General features: G+C 35.7%; 2 pseudogenes across 1 annotated transcript; one reads left to right on the top strand and one right to left on the bottom strand.

Annotated features, from left to right (window-relative positions):
* The first annotated feature begins 6216 nt into the window (after positions 1 to 6216).
* On the top strand, positions 6217 to 8616 carry LOC114289786 (pentatricopeptide repeat-containing protein At3g61360 pseudogene; annotated as a pseudogene). Its single transcript, XR_014365317.1, has 2 exons — positions 6217 to 6438; positions 6890 to 8616. The product of XR_014365317.1 is annotated as a pentatricopeptide repeat-containing protein At3g61360 pseudogene (transcript).
* Positions 8617 to 9182: 566 nt separating this feature from the next.
* On the bottom strand, positions 9183 to 12317 carry LOC114289788 (hydroxyproline O-arabinosyltransferase 1-like; annotated as a pseudogene).
* Positions 12318 to 13666: the final 1349 nt, after the last annotated feature.

Genomic DNA, 13666 nt, shown 5'->3' with positions numbered 1-13666 from the left:
CAACTTTCCAAGTCAACACTTGGCCACAAAAAGGAGAGTACTAGCTCTATACAAAATAAGCCCTTGGCTTGATATACATGTAATACAACAAAAAGAGTCCAACAGCCTCAAGCCTCTCAGGCTACGTCCTTGGAGGTGGCATAACACCTGTACCTGAAAATGATGCCCTATATAGAGTGAGCCAACGCCCAGTAGAGATATGCTAAACATAATATGAGCAAAAACTAAAACATTAGCATTTGATAAATGTTTAGCCCACATAAATCAATTCATAACCTAGTTCAATTTCATGACAAATATGTCCATGTTTCATTCCTCTTTCCTTTACTTAACCGATTTTCAATTCATGGATATGGCTCAGAACCTGGCTAAACAATTCCCATGAGACCACAGCTCATATCAACAATACTTCCATAATTCACAATAGATACACATATTTATTGTATCAATAACAAATTTAAACACTTTCATACTTCACAATAGATACATATATTCGATGTATCAACACTTCAATAGATACACATATTAGCTGTATCAATGGAGTCCATCCCCTATCTCCTCCCAAATAATATTCGGTTTAGGAGTCCATCCCCTATCTCCTCCTAAACCGTGGAGTACATCCCCTATCTCCTCCCACACAACACAATGTATATAAAAACATATCATATACATGATCAATCAATATATAAATTTAATGTATTATTCCAACCGTCATATTCAATAACATATTCAACCGATTAGTTTTAATTCACCTAATCATCATGCAGTGTCTACAACAATCAAGACTATCCTCCACCGATAGCCCAAAGCAATTATTTCTAAACAGCTAAAAATTACATCAACAGGTAAATTACCATTATTTTCAAGGGTGAGTGATTAATCAATCCAACTCCACCATTCATTCTCATAACTCCTCAATTTCATTATTTCACAATGTAAGTCATTAATTACACTAATGACCCAATAAAACCCAAATATGGCATTTTCTTCCTTTTCCCAATATTAACCCAAAGGTCTAAATATTATCATTAAACACCCGTAATCTCATTTTAGGACCCAAATACACATGTATTGGCCAAAAGAACAAACCCCTCTTTATACATTTTGAAATCCTAACACCCAAAATCCCCAACTCCAACATTACATCAAAATGACTAATAGTTTACGTCAAGATCATAAAAATGAGTAGTTATCCCAACCTCAAAGTCGGAGCTCAAAAGAGAAGGTGAAGAAAATCGAAAGTGCTCCAAATCCCAAGATTTTTGGATTGATAGGTAGCCTAAGCCAAGCTCTACACTTCTTACAAAGACACTAAGAGGGTGGATCACTCAAACTAGATCAAACCCTAGAGAGAAGTTGAAGTTTTAGAGTAAGGTGCTCTCCAATAGAGGTTTTGAAAAGTAAGAGAGAGAAAGAAAGTGTGAAAAGTGATTTAAAATCATCCAGCTGCCATCTGATATACGACTAGTCCGCTCGAGTGGAGAATAGGACGCTCGAGCGTCAAGCACAAAAACAGGACCCGCTCGAGTGCAATAATACCCGCTCAAGTGCCAAGAAACAACTGCAAAAAACACCTGTTCGAGCGCAAAGGAAAACCCGCTCGAGCGTAGATTACCCTCTTCCAATATTTTTACAAACATCGAACACCCGCTCGAGCACAAGCATACCCGCTCGAGCGTAAGGAAATCCGCTCGAGTGTAAGGAAATCCGCTCGAGCATGAAAAACACACTTGCAGTACTTTTTGCAGATGGAAAAATTATTGAAGGTGTGCAAACTCCGCTCGAGCGCAAGAAGACCCGCTCGAGCGGATCACCAAAAACCTGGGCAACAAGAGTTGGGACAAAAGCTCAAGCAACCTGTTCGAAACACGCCCATGACAATTCTAAACTCAATTACAAAGAGTTAAAGGACATAAATGAAATATAGACAACAACTACTATCAACGGAACCGAGTCTGGAATACAGTAAGTATGAGAGGGAAAACCGGGATCGCTATACTTTATCATCACTAGCATTGGATTGAACTTATTTACTGCTTTTGCCTTCTTCTTTTTTTGGGACTTTCTTCTTTTGAATAGCCGTAGGTGGAACTTCAAAATCATCATCATCATCACCACATTTGCTTCTTGTAACAACCATTTTAAAACACTAAAAAGTTTATGTAATAACCCACATTCATGTCTTAGTCATGTTCATGTGCACTTGCATAACCTTGTCTTATTAAGTTTACATTCATGAGTCTTATCTTGTTTTGCCTAAGTGTTATGTGCATGCTTTGTTCCTTCCTTGCCGACTCAAGCCTAAGTCATGTTAAACCTAGGTTATTCCAAGCCGAGGTCATCCTAAGCCTAGATCCACCTTGGAACCACTTTGGTTGACCTCTACCTTCGTCCTGGCATATTGGCCGAGATGTCATTATCTAGGCCGAGGTGTGCATCACCAAGGCCGAGATGTGTATCATCTAGGCCGAGATGTTATCCTTGAACCCAAGTGATCTTACTCCTAGATTGGTACGACCTAGACCGAGGTGTGGCACATCTAGGTCAAGTGTTGTCCTTCCTAGCTGAGATCACTGTCACCCTACTTGCCGACGCCTTGTTCTTAGCCGATGTCATTGCCTCGCCAGAGAGCCCATACCGCTTTACTTGTTGAACACCCTTTCGCCATGCTTTTGTCTGGTCTGTCAGCCACCTTCTGAGGGAAAAACCCAACCAGTCGCCGCCACGTGTCCCAGCAGAGGGTTAAGCCTAGAACCAGGTGAGAGAACCTATCATTTGGTATCATATCCTTGCCTTTTAGAGAGAGAAGCTCTAGGAGGAAGAAGAAGTTTTAGAGTGAGAAAGTAAATCTTCGAGCTTGATTCCAAGAGATCGAACCGTTAGATTCGTGTATTGAGGTTAGATCCTTGGCTTACTCTTGTTGTTCTTTGTGTCTATCTAGCTACATTGCACGATCGAACCTGTTCTGCACGACATGCATTGATTTGAAGCTGGTTTTTAGAAAGAGAAAATAGTACTCATATGTTATTGAAGAAAAAGTCTTGTTTTGATCCGAAAGTTTGCATTGAGAATCATGTTTTTGTGTTTGTTTCCGCAAGAACTTCAGGTATGGGTACCCAGGTCCATGTTTTTGAACTCGTAGCATGAAAATCCCAGATTTTGTGATAACAGGTTGTGATTGAGCATTCACATTTTTCATGTTCTTCATGCTCATGTTCTTCATGTTCATCAGCAGAGGGAAACCCAGATTTTCCCCGACTTCTTTTCCTTGAATGTGGCCCTCGGGAACACACCTCGGCGAGGAGGTGTGGAACCTCGGCCTAGACCTGGTTGGTACCCAGCATGTTTTTCCGAGATCATTTGTATACATATGAAGCTTGTTTGAAAGTGCATTCAATAGGCTTTTCCATGTGTTTGTAGGACTTGGGCTTGTCTCGACCCCGACGTTTGAAGAACTATGTGAGTGGTATTTTTAATAAAGTTATGTTATACGTTTTGATAAGCTTTGCTTTGCTTTGTTTTGAAAAGTATTTGATTTAGCATGAATGATTATCCTTATTTGTATATCAAGCACTATCTTGTTTTGATGACATTTCTTGAAAGTCCTTAGTGCCAGGGGACTATAATGCAACTGCACTCTTGTCTTGAAAGTCCTTAGTGCCAGGGGACTATAATGCAACTGCACCCTTGTCTTGGAATGTCATCGCCCCATGTATTATGTAGATGTTAATAACATCCAAGGAACTTGAAAGATCGGCAAACGAACTTGATTTCCCCCCCCCCCTGATTGTAAAGTATGCTATGTATTGTTTTGGAAGAGATCTTGGATATCAATCATGCAAAACCTTTATTTCTAATATCATTCACTGAGTGTCCAAGCTCACCCTCTCTATATATATATGTAGGTGATGAGCAAGAAAGCATTGAGGCCTAGATGTGTTGCCGATATGTTTTTGGGTGCATTGCCGACATGTTTTGGATTCGCATTTTGTAACATCTTGAAGATCATGCTTCTTAGCTTATATTTCATGTGTATTTGTATATGTCGGCTTGAGAAGCCTTTTGGTCAAGATGTATTTTGTATCTCATTTCCTTATTGTATCTAAGTTGTAAGACTTTGTAAAGATGTATGCCATTTCATTGGACTTATGCACGACTCTCATGGACTACTTAGATTCAATATATATTGCTTCCGCACTTGTAAGCCCCATATTTTATACTCTGATTGTGTGTGATCCTTGTGAGTTGGCCTTCGGTAATCTTGGATTACTGGCCATCACGGCACCATTCTACTAGGGGCGGTTTGGGGTCGTGACAGTTTCTCTATATCAACAGTGTAACATTTTACATTAAACAACAAAGTGACAAAACAATAAGCACTAAAGAAAATGCACAAACATTGTAATGAGATAGTAAAATTTTACTATGAACATTGTGCCCTAGGAAATAAACAAAAAACACCTACAAAATTTATAGAACCAAGAATCAAGAAAACCTTGTCTCAATTTTGACTATACGCAACATAGTTCTGAAATTAACATGTAAAATTCACATTCAAACCGAAATCAGAGAAATGACGAAACTACAATAACATTCACATACATAAATAGATACATACATATATATATATATATATATATATATATATATATATACAAATTGATATGCACATTTATGTAATGAGCAAAGGCTAGAGAACACATACAACAAGAAATCAAGAGGCATTGATGAAAGCATAAAAATGCACAAAGCATTGTAATGAAACAACAAAGTTTTAAAGTAAAATTTTACTCTGTTTATAAATAAAACTTTACTCTCATTGTAAGTAAAATTTTACTTTGGTTGAAAGTAAAATTTTACTCTGAAAAATTCATGAAGCAAGTGAAATTGAAAGCATTGAAATTCCAGGACCAAAACACTACAGAAATTAAAGCAACGAAATTGAAGCAAAACTGCATACACCGTTCTGAAATACCTAAATTAGTTTTCAAAATTTTTAAACCTTAACATTCTCACATGATTTAGTAATTTAAATTATTTTAAGATAGTGATAAAATTTTAGAACAAATGATCCTTAGTGTAACCTAAAATCCCAAACTCTACTCACCCTAATGCAACAATGAAAAAAAAAGAAAAGAAAAAAACAAGTGTATTCAAATCACTGACCTCTGTATTTTGTTAGAATAACATTTTGTTATAAATCAAACAAAATCATATATGTCAATAATTTTAAATAAAAAAATTTTCAGCAGCACTGATTCAACACACACATTACCAAAGGGTTAAGATGAAACAAGGATAAGTGGCGGTCATATTTAACACGAAATCCTTAGCAGCCTTACAATCCCAACCCATACCATGCCAACGTAATCTCATACACCACTTCCAAAATAAAAACAAACCCAAGCAGACTTCATAATATCAAAAAACTAGCAGAAAGGGAAAAAAAATCACCTTCAAAATGTGCGTCCAAGAGATAGAGTAAAGTGTAATGCGGAGTTCGATTCGAGCGCAAGCAACGAACCTGTAACGTTGCTGGGATAGAAAGACAAAGTAGCTCTAGAGAGAGAGAGTAATGAGACTCAAAGGAGGGTTTTCAATCGATGCTAGGGTTTTCGAATGATGATATTCAGATAAGGGTTTTCAATCGATGAAACAAAGTGAGGGGAGAGAAACGGTGGAATTGTTTCGTATTTCCTCATATTTTTTTAATTAAGGGGCTTTTGGGGCCATTGTTTTATTTCGTGGGCTTCACACAAAATAGGCCCAATGGGAGGGACTTTTCACCAAAAATCCCATAAAACTATAAGTTACAACTTTTTTATTTGTTTGTTTTACTTACACATATAATCATTAAAATTATAAATAAAAATTTACTTTCATATATTAAGATAGAAAATAATCATTACAAATACTTAAAAAAATAAAAATTTAGTCTTGTTGCCTTTTTTTGAGCCTCATGTTCAATTGAGCCTATAGTATTTGAGTTTATATATATATATATCTAAAACACAAAATTTTATTTGAAGGCCTCTATTTTCAGCCCAAATTTGGGGGCCTAAGGCGCAAGCCTCTCTTGCCTGCCCTCAGAGCTGGCCCTGTTTACGGGCCCAATAGTACCTCCAATTCGATGACAGACGGGAAGGAAGCAACCCCTTTCTTTTAAGTCTAACCATCAACAGAATTGAATGGAATTTCCCTAATTATTAATAATAAAAAATAAATAAATAAAACAATAATAATAATAATAATAAAACTTTGAAGCCCTGAAACATGACAGTTGAGGGAGTAAATTGACATAAGCTTCATGATTTGAGAGGTCGAAGTGAATTTCCCAAAAATCAAGACACGGTTCCTCTCTCTCTCTCTCTTGCCGTCGTCTCTCTCTCCGGCCACACACCAAGAAGACGGGAAGGTATGGTGCATTAGGGCCAAGGGGTAAGCTGTTTTATAGCTTAATTTGATTGCCAAATTTTTACGATTTGGGATTTTTCATAATTTGATTTGATGTTTCGGTTTGAGTTTCTAGATTATTACTTTTTATTTTTATTTTTTTGGGTTTGTTTGTTTGTGTTTTTTTGTTGTAATTGCATTGGTTATATATTTGTATGTTTTAGATGTGTTTATGGTAGCATTTGGATATGCATTGAAAATGTTTGTGAAAATGTTTGATAGATGTAGGTTTCTTATTTGTTGCAAACTTGGTTGCTCTTGTTTTGAAAAATAATGCTAGGAGCACATAATTGATCACAGAATGGTTCACAGAAAATGCATTGATATTTTATTGATAATCTAGATGTTGTTTCACATCCTATATTCACTCAAGCATATCTCTTATACTAGCTTCTCTCTATCTAGTTGCATACCACATCTGCGTCATGTATAACAGGGTATTGAGATCAGTAAAGCTTTGCATCCATAGATGCAAGTTGAGTGTTGTGTCTTGTTTTGAAGAAAGAGGTCATGCTTCATTTGGTCAAACTGAATAGCTATAGTAAACTAGGTCCTAAAAAACTAGCATTATTTCGTACCTTTGCTTTTGAATCAACCTATCGGCCAAAAGAAATTGAAATCGAGAGAATCATCAAAATTGTTAACAACCACCCTTTCCCTGATCACCCGCTTCACCCCACTTTTTTGCAACATATCCCGCCATCTGTGCTTTCAACTCTGCTTGTGAAAAATGTGCTCGGTCGTCTCTTTGCAGCACACTCCAATGGCCTTAAAGCCTTTGAATTCTTCAAATTCTCCCTTCAACACTCCCACTTCCGCCCAAGTTCAGATGCTTTTGAGAAGACGCTCCATATACTTGCACGAATGCGCTACTTTGATAAAGCTTGGGAATTGATGGAAGAAATTCAATGAACACACCCTTCCTTGCTAACCCTAAAATCCATGAGCATCTTGTTATCGAGAATTGCTAAGTTCCAGACCTACGAAGATACCCTTGAAGCATTTGAGAGGATGACGAAAAATATATTTGTAGGGAGGAAATTTGGCACCGATGAGTTCAATGTACTACTTAGAGCATTTTGTACTCAAAGGCAGATGAAGGAGGCAAGGTCTGTGTTCAACAAGATACATCCTCGATTTTCTCCCAACACCAAGACCATGAATATTTTGCTGTTGGGTTTCAAGGAATCAGGTGATCTTACCGCTATAGAACTGTTCTACCATGAGATGGTTCGAAGAGGCTTTAAGCCGAATAATGTGACTTACAATATTAGAATTGATGCTTACTACAAGAAAGGATGTTTCGGTGATGGTTTGAGACTTCTTACAGAAATGGAAGGTGTAAATTGCTTGCCTACAATAGAAACAATAACAACATTGATTCATGGCGCAGGGGTTGCTCGAAACATAGCTAAAGCAAGAGAGTTGTTTGAAGAGATTCCCATGAGAAACTTAAGGCCTGATACTGGTGCTTATAATGCTTTATTAAGTTCTCTTGTAAGATGCAGGGACGTGGAGTCTGCAACCAGCTTAATGGATAAGATGGAAGAGAAAGGCATTGGGCATGACAATATCACATACCATACTATGTTCTTTGGTTTAATGAAGTCAAAAAATTTGGACTCTGTTTTTGAACTCTTTGATAATATGACGAAGAAAAACTTTGTTCCCAAGACACGAACAGTGGTGATGTTGATGAGATTCTTTTGTGCAAATCGTCAGCCTGATTTGGGGTTGAATTTGTGGGGCTGCCTATTAGAGAGAGGTCACTGCCCCCATGGCCATGCATTGGATCTATTGGCAACATCATTGTGCTCGCATGGGAAGGTGCAAGAAGCTTTTGAGTGCTCTAAACAAATGTTGGAGAGAGGAAGGCACGTGAGTGAGGCAGTGTTTCAAATGTTGGAGAGGTTTCTACTGCAGGCTGGAGATATGGAAAAGTCAAGGACGCTTGATGTGATGATCAAGCGATTACAAAATATTTTGCCGCCATCAAGAGGTCACGCTACTGGTATTCTTACACCCACTGAAATGAACTAATTGAGTTTAGCTTGAATTTTTATTAAAACTAGCTTTATTGCTATGTTGTAATCCTTGCATTTTACATTTTATGATCAGCATTTGCACGTTATGATCAGTTTTTTAATCACTTATATCTATTACTTAGTTAAGATGTTTGATTTAACGTGACAGTTCTTCTATCTGAAATACATTGGCTTATATGTAGTCATTAGTCGCACCCAAAAAATAAAATAAAATAAATAAATCCAGATTCTGAAATTTTGATGGTAAAATGATTTTTTGGTATCTGATTCACAGTGAATCTCAGCTGGTGAGAAATAAAAGCCACTAACGAAACAAATGAATACAAAGCCTGAATAGACAGTCAAAGAAACACAAACTGATATGCTTTTGATGAAAACAAAGGGAGATTCTTACGATATAAGGAAATCAACAGTCAGTTATCTGAAAAGAGTGGGTTACAGAACATTATATATTACAATTGTGTAGGTAGTGTATAGAAGTTGAAAAAAACCATAAATAAATAAAAAAAGGCTCATCGAGCAAGTGTCATGCTTCCAATGCAAATCCCAAAGCACATTCACAGTAAATATTTTCAAGCACAGTGCCTCCAGAGAAGAATAAATTCACCATCCTCTGAACACAAGACTCTGTCTATAGCCAGTTTCTACTTGATGTCTATCCTTTAAGATCCCCAGTTATGAATGTCAGTTATGAATGTTTGTTGTGGCTTCATTCACCATTTTCACCAAAGTAACTTGCAATATCAAAATTTGCCAATCGTTCAATCAAATATGAATGAAGGATGGTAGTTTCTTAAACACACATGAACCACATTGCAAGTTTTAAGAAAATAATTTGGGATCCATTGATAAAATAAAAAGAATGTGGATTTATATTTTGTTTTCTCCTCCTCTAGACTTTTTAATTTTAGGAATCCTAAAAGTCTGAAACTTTCAATTTGTTTATGAATAGATCTTTCTAAAATAGATATTATGACTTTTTTTTCACACTATTTTCCCAATATGTACAATGAATTGATTTCCTACTATTTTGATATAATAAATTGTAAATGTATTTGTAATGTAAAAAAATTTTGAAACAATTATCATTTTCATGTATACATAAAAAAAATATATATTCATTTGTTGTTGTGTCTCTGCTATGTCATGTCATGTCATGTCTTTTCTATTTTTTCTTTATCAAACTTCTCAACTATATTAAATAAGAAAAAAGATAATGTACTTGGAATTAAAGGTTAGCGATTCTATTAGTTAACAGATAATGAAGCAAAATGCTAGTAGGATTCGAATGTGATGGAAACATACCACACTTTCAGGGACACCAGGTGGGGGCAGTGGAAGGTTTTTTGGAGGCCAGGCAGTAGTATAGGATCTTTTGTCAAATCTCCATTCTCCAATCTTTCCATAGGTTAACTTACCCTGAGTATCGAAATTTGAAAATCTCATGGTCAGAATTTTTTTTTATTTTCATCAAAATACAATTTTCAAAGTTTGACTTTCATCACTTTGAGGACTCGGACATAATTAGAATACCTTCATATCATAATCGCATCCATAAGTAAAATGAATGATGAACTTGTTGCCAATCTCTGTATCCCAGGGAGGCTGGAATGCATCACAAACAGGCAATTATGAGTAAAATAGTAGAAGAGTTTTGCACACTTGCAAAAACTAGATCAACCAAAAGCTATCAAGCTGGTCAATATGATGATGGAAAGCCTCAATGTAATTAACATCATACAACCACAAGCAAGAAATCTTCAGAATTTTCATTTTATGAAAAGAAATTAAAATAAATATAAACAACATAGCCATCTAGAAATATTAAAAAAAATAAAAAATCCAAAGATTTTGGTCGAAATATTTTTCTTCTTAGTATACTGGTACTTTGGTGAATGTATACTACTAATATATCATCAGATTGCCATGATGAGATAACTACCAACCAGCTCTATTCTCAAACCAATATTGGCTTTTTTTCCAAAGAAGGGTATAATTACTTAGCTTTATGCAATTCTACCTTGTTTTGACAAAATCAAAAGTCACTTAGGCAATAGGCTTTTAATCTAACTTTAACCCATTCAAACTATGTGTTAAAGATTTGGAAAGCAGTAAACTTACTACTGAATTTAGCAAAACTCAAGACCCAAAAAAATAAATAACTATGTAAATGCATATTATCTAACCTGAATCATGAAGTTCTTGTACAAGATGTTACCCACATTATTCAGAGCAGATGCAACTGCATAAGCATACCTGCATATTGATGATGGATAAAAACTAACAATTGGAGCAACCAAATATTAGGCTTACGAGAGAAAACTCAGATCTTGAAGACCCAACCAAACTCTTTATCTACTACAGGGTCCCTTTTCATTGCTAATGAAACATTCATCCAAGTTTGAGCTATCTTTTTAAGAGATTCCTAACACAATTCAATAAGAAATAAGAAACAAACAAAAATATTAGTTAAAAGTTCTTTAGGAAGCCTCATAGAAGATGTATGTACCTTTCCAACGATGATAGGAGAATTTCCTATTGGATCAATGTTACTTATTGGTCCCTTTTCCTTCGGAAAGAATTTTCAGAGAACATATTCATACTTTTGAGGTTCAATGTAAAAGAAAGGGAATGCGGCTCCATAGCCATCCCTTGATAAGTTTGGTATGGGCTTAACAATAATATGATCTGGCTCGGCCATCAATATGTAGCTGCATAAAATTATGAATCTGTTTTACTAGATCTACTCATTGAAATGCAAAAAAAAATTGATCAAGAAATGTTGTTGTGTCAAAGCGACATAGTTAAGTTTTCCCATACTCTTCTTTGATGTTCGCTTGCTGAAGCCATTGTACAAATGCCCAAGGTCTGTTGAGAACTATATAACCCTGTTATTAATTGTAAAGTGAAATGATAAATTATTTAATATAGTAATTAACAGAACGAAATATACAGTAATAATTTATAACAATATTAATAAAAAAAAAAGGAAACAATGCACCATTCAGTATGTACCCTATCTATGTCTATTTACAATACAAATTCTAGGCTCATATGCTCCACACAGATAGAAATGTTGGAACAATCTTCTGTGTAAATAAAATAAATTGAAACAACTCAAACAAAATAAAATAAAACTTATAATATTTATTTTGTAGAACCGAATAAATAATTCAAAGGCCAAGTCGAGTGTGTGACACTCTATCCTTAAGACAGATTTGCCCCGCTACGGTGCTTACGGTTGAGTGACGTCTATCTCCCAGATACAATGATCTTCACAAAATTGTTGTAGCACATCAAACAAATTTGTACAGCGAACCAAACCTTGTGTTCTATACTCTCTTTGATTTTTTCTAAAACTAGAATGAAGAAAAATGCACTCAACAAAATCTGGACAGCAAAGAGACAATTTGCAGACTGATTTTCAGATCATTAAGACTGCTGGAAATGTCAAGTATTTATAGGCAATTAAATCTGACCCGAACTGGTGCAATATGGAAGTGAACAAGTGCAAATTCAAGTTGTACAGGTATAGTTTGAATTTCAAACAGATCTGGCACTATTTCAATAGATAACTGTAGTAGTTATTCATGTGTTAAGAAACTGCTCAAAACTGAATCTGTTATAGACTGTTTTGTCATGGACTGAACAAGGAAAAATTTAGGACATAAATTAAATTCAAATTTGAATTTAATGAAATTTTTTCGCAATTAATTTTGAAAAAATTCAAAAGAATTTTTGTCCAAAAAATTAATACAAGAACTGACCTAGCCCACACCCGCTCCCGGCACGGCTGGGCAGCACGGCGGCGGCGCGCATGTGTGGTGGTTTGGGCTAAGGTATATTTCGTCCATAACTCCTCCCTTCTACAAACTTGGGGTGTCCCTTGGGGCCCAACCCAAGTGTTGTAGGCTAGAGGTTATATACACAAATAAACTCTCTTAAAGTTTCAATGTAGGACAACCCTCACAAGAAAATCCACATTTAAAACTTAAATGTTCAATTCCACGAACCCGAAAACGACGTCATGTTCCCATTTACTCATAAATGGTTTTGACAAACCATCTTCACCGTGTGACTTGCCACGCGGCAAGGAACACTTCACCTCTTCAGACCCGCCCCAAAAGACGTTCGGGGCCCACTTGATTTTGGGCTCAAAGTTGGCCCAAAATAAGCCTAAAAAACCAATTTTTCCAACAAGAAATATAGAAGAAACCCCTTTTGTGTTCTTTAGTTACTAATTGGGGAAGTGAATGGAGCATGAATTTAAAAATCAACTCTGTAATTCACAGTCAATGCTAATTCTCATTTTCTTTGGATCCAAAACAAGATTTAATTAGAGAGGCTTGAAATTGTAAGGACTAGAACAATATTCATACTGCAAATGTACAACAAATGCTTCTTAAACTATAGTAAACAGGAAATTTTCCAAGACATTCTTTTGATCAATAACAAAAAGATGACGCACTTTTTTTTTTTCCCCTCAATCTAGTATGTTTAGTTTTTGAATACATTCTTTTGAATATTTTTTTTTTCCACGACTGAACATACCGTCGCAAAAAAATAGACGCAAAAAGTCAATTTTCTAGTGGTGCTCTAATGAGAATTAAGTTCAAGACATGTGTAGTTTTAGGCTGTTTTGGCTCTTGAATGAACTATTGGGTTGCAATATGTGATAGTGTTCTTAATTCCCAGATTTTGCTATTGTTGCAATTTTCTATTATTACTAAACTATGTTGAATTTATTATTACCTTGTTAGGTAAAAAAAATTGAAGTTTTATGTTTCATTGTGTTTTGAGTTGAAGTTTTCAACAGGTTTGATCCTTGATTATGTTTGTCTTAATGGAACAATTTTGAAAATTAAATTTGCCCTGGTCAATACGTGTTATCTGTAGTTACTAATGATCTTGAGAATGCAATGATGGTGGAGTAGTTTTCCCATTTCTTGTTCAGGAGTTAAATATATCTCACTTCTAACATGCCTGAAAAATAGTGGCTAGTTGAGACAATGTGGCCTTGAAGTTCATTTGTGAGTTTGGGGATTGTGCACCAGTATTTTGGGTTGCTCATGTTTTCTGCTACCAAACACAACAAATTCATCGCAGCACCTCTTCAACTAAAATTATGAACGACAAATTTTTAAGAAAACAATTGGGACTTGAGTTCT

Source organism: Camellia sinensis, chromosome 3 (genome assembly GCF_055761805.1).
Source record: "Camellia sinensis isolate YWXY chromosome 3, ASM5576180v1, whole genome shotgun sequence".
NCBI classification, from domain to species: domain Eukaryota; kingdom Viridiplantae; phylum Streptophyta; class Magnoliopsida; order Ericales; family Theaceae; genus Camellia; species Camellia sinensis.
This window is presented reverse-complemented; position numbering and strand designations above follow the sequence as displayed.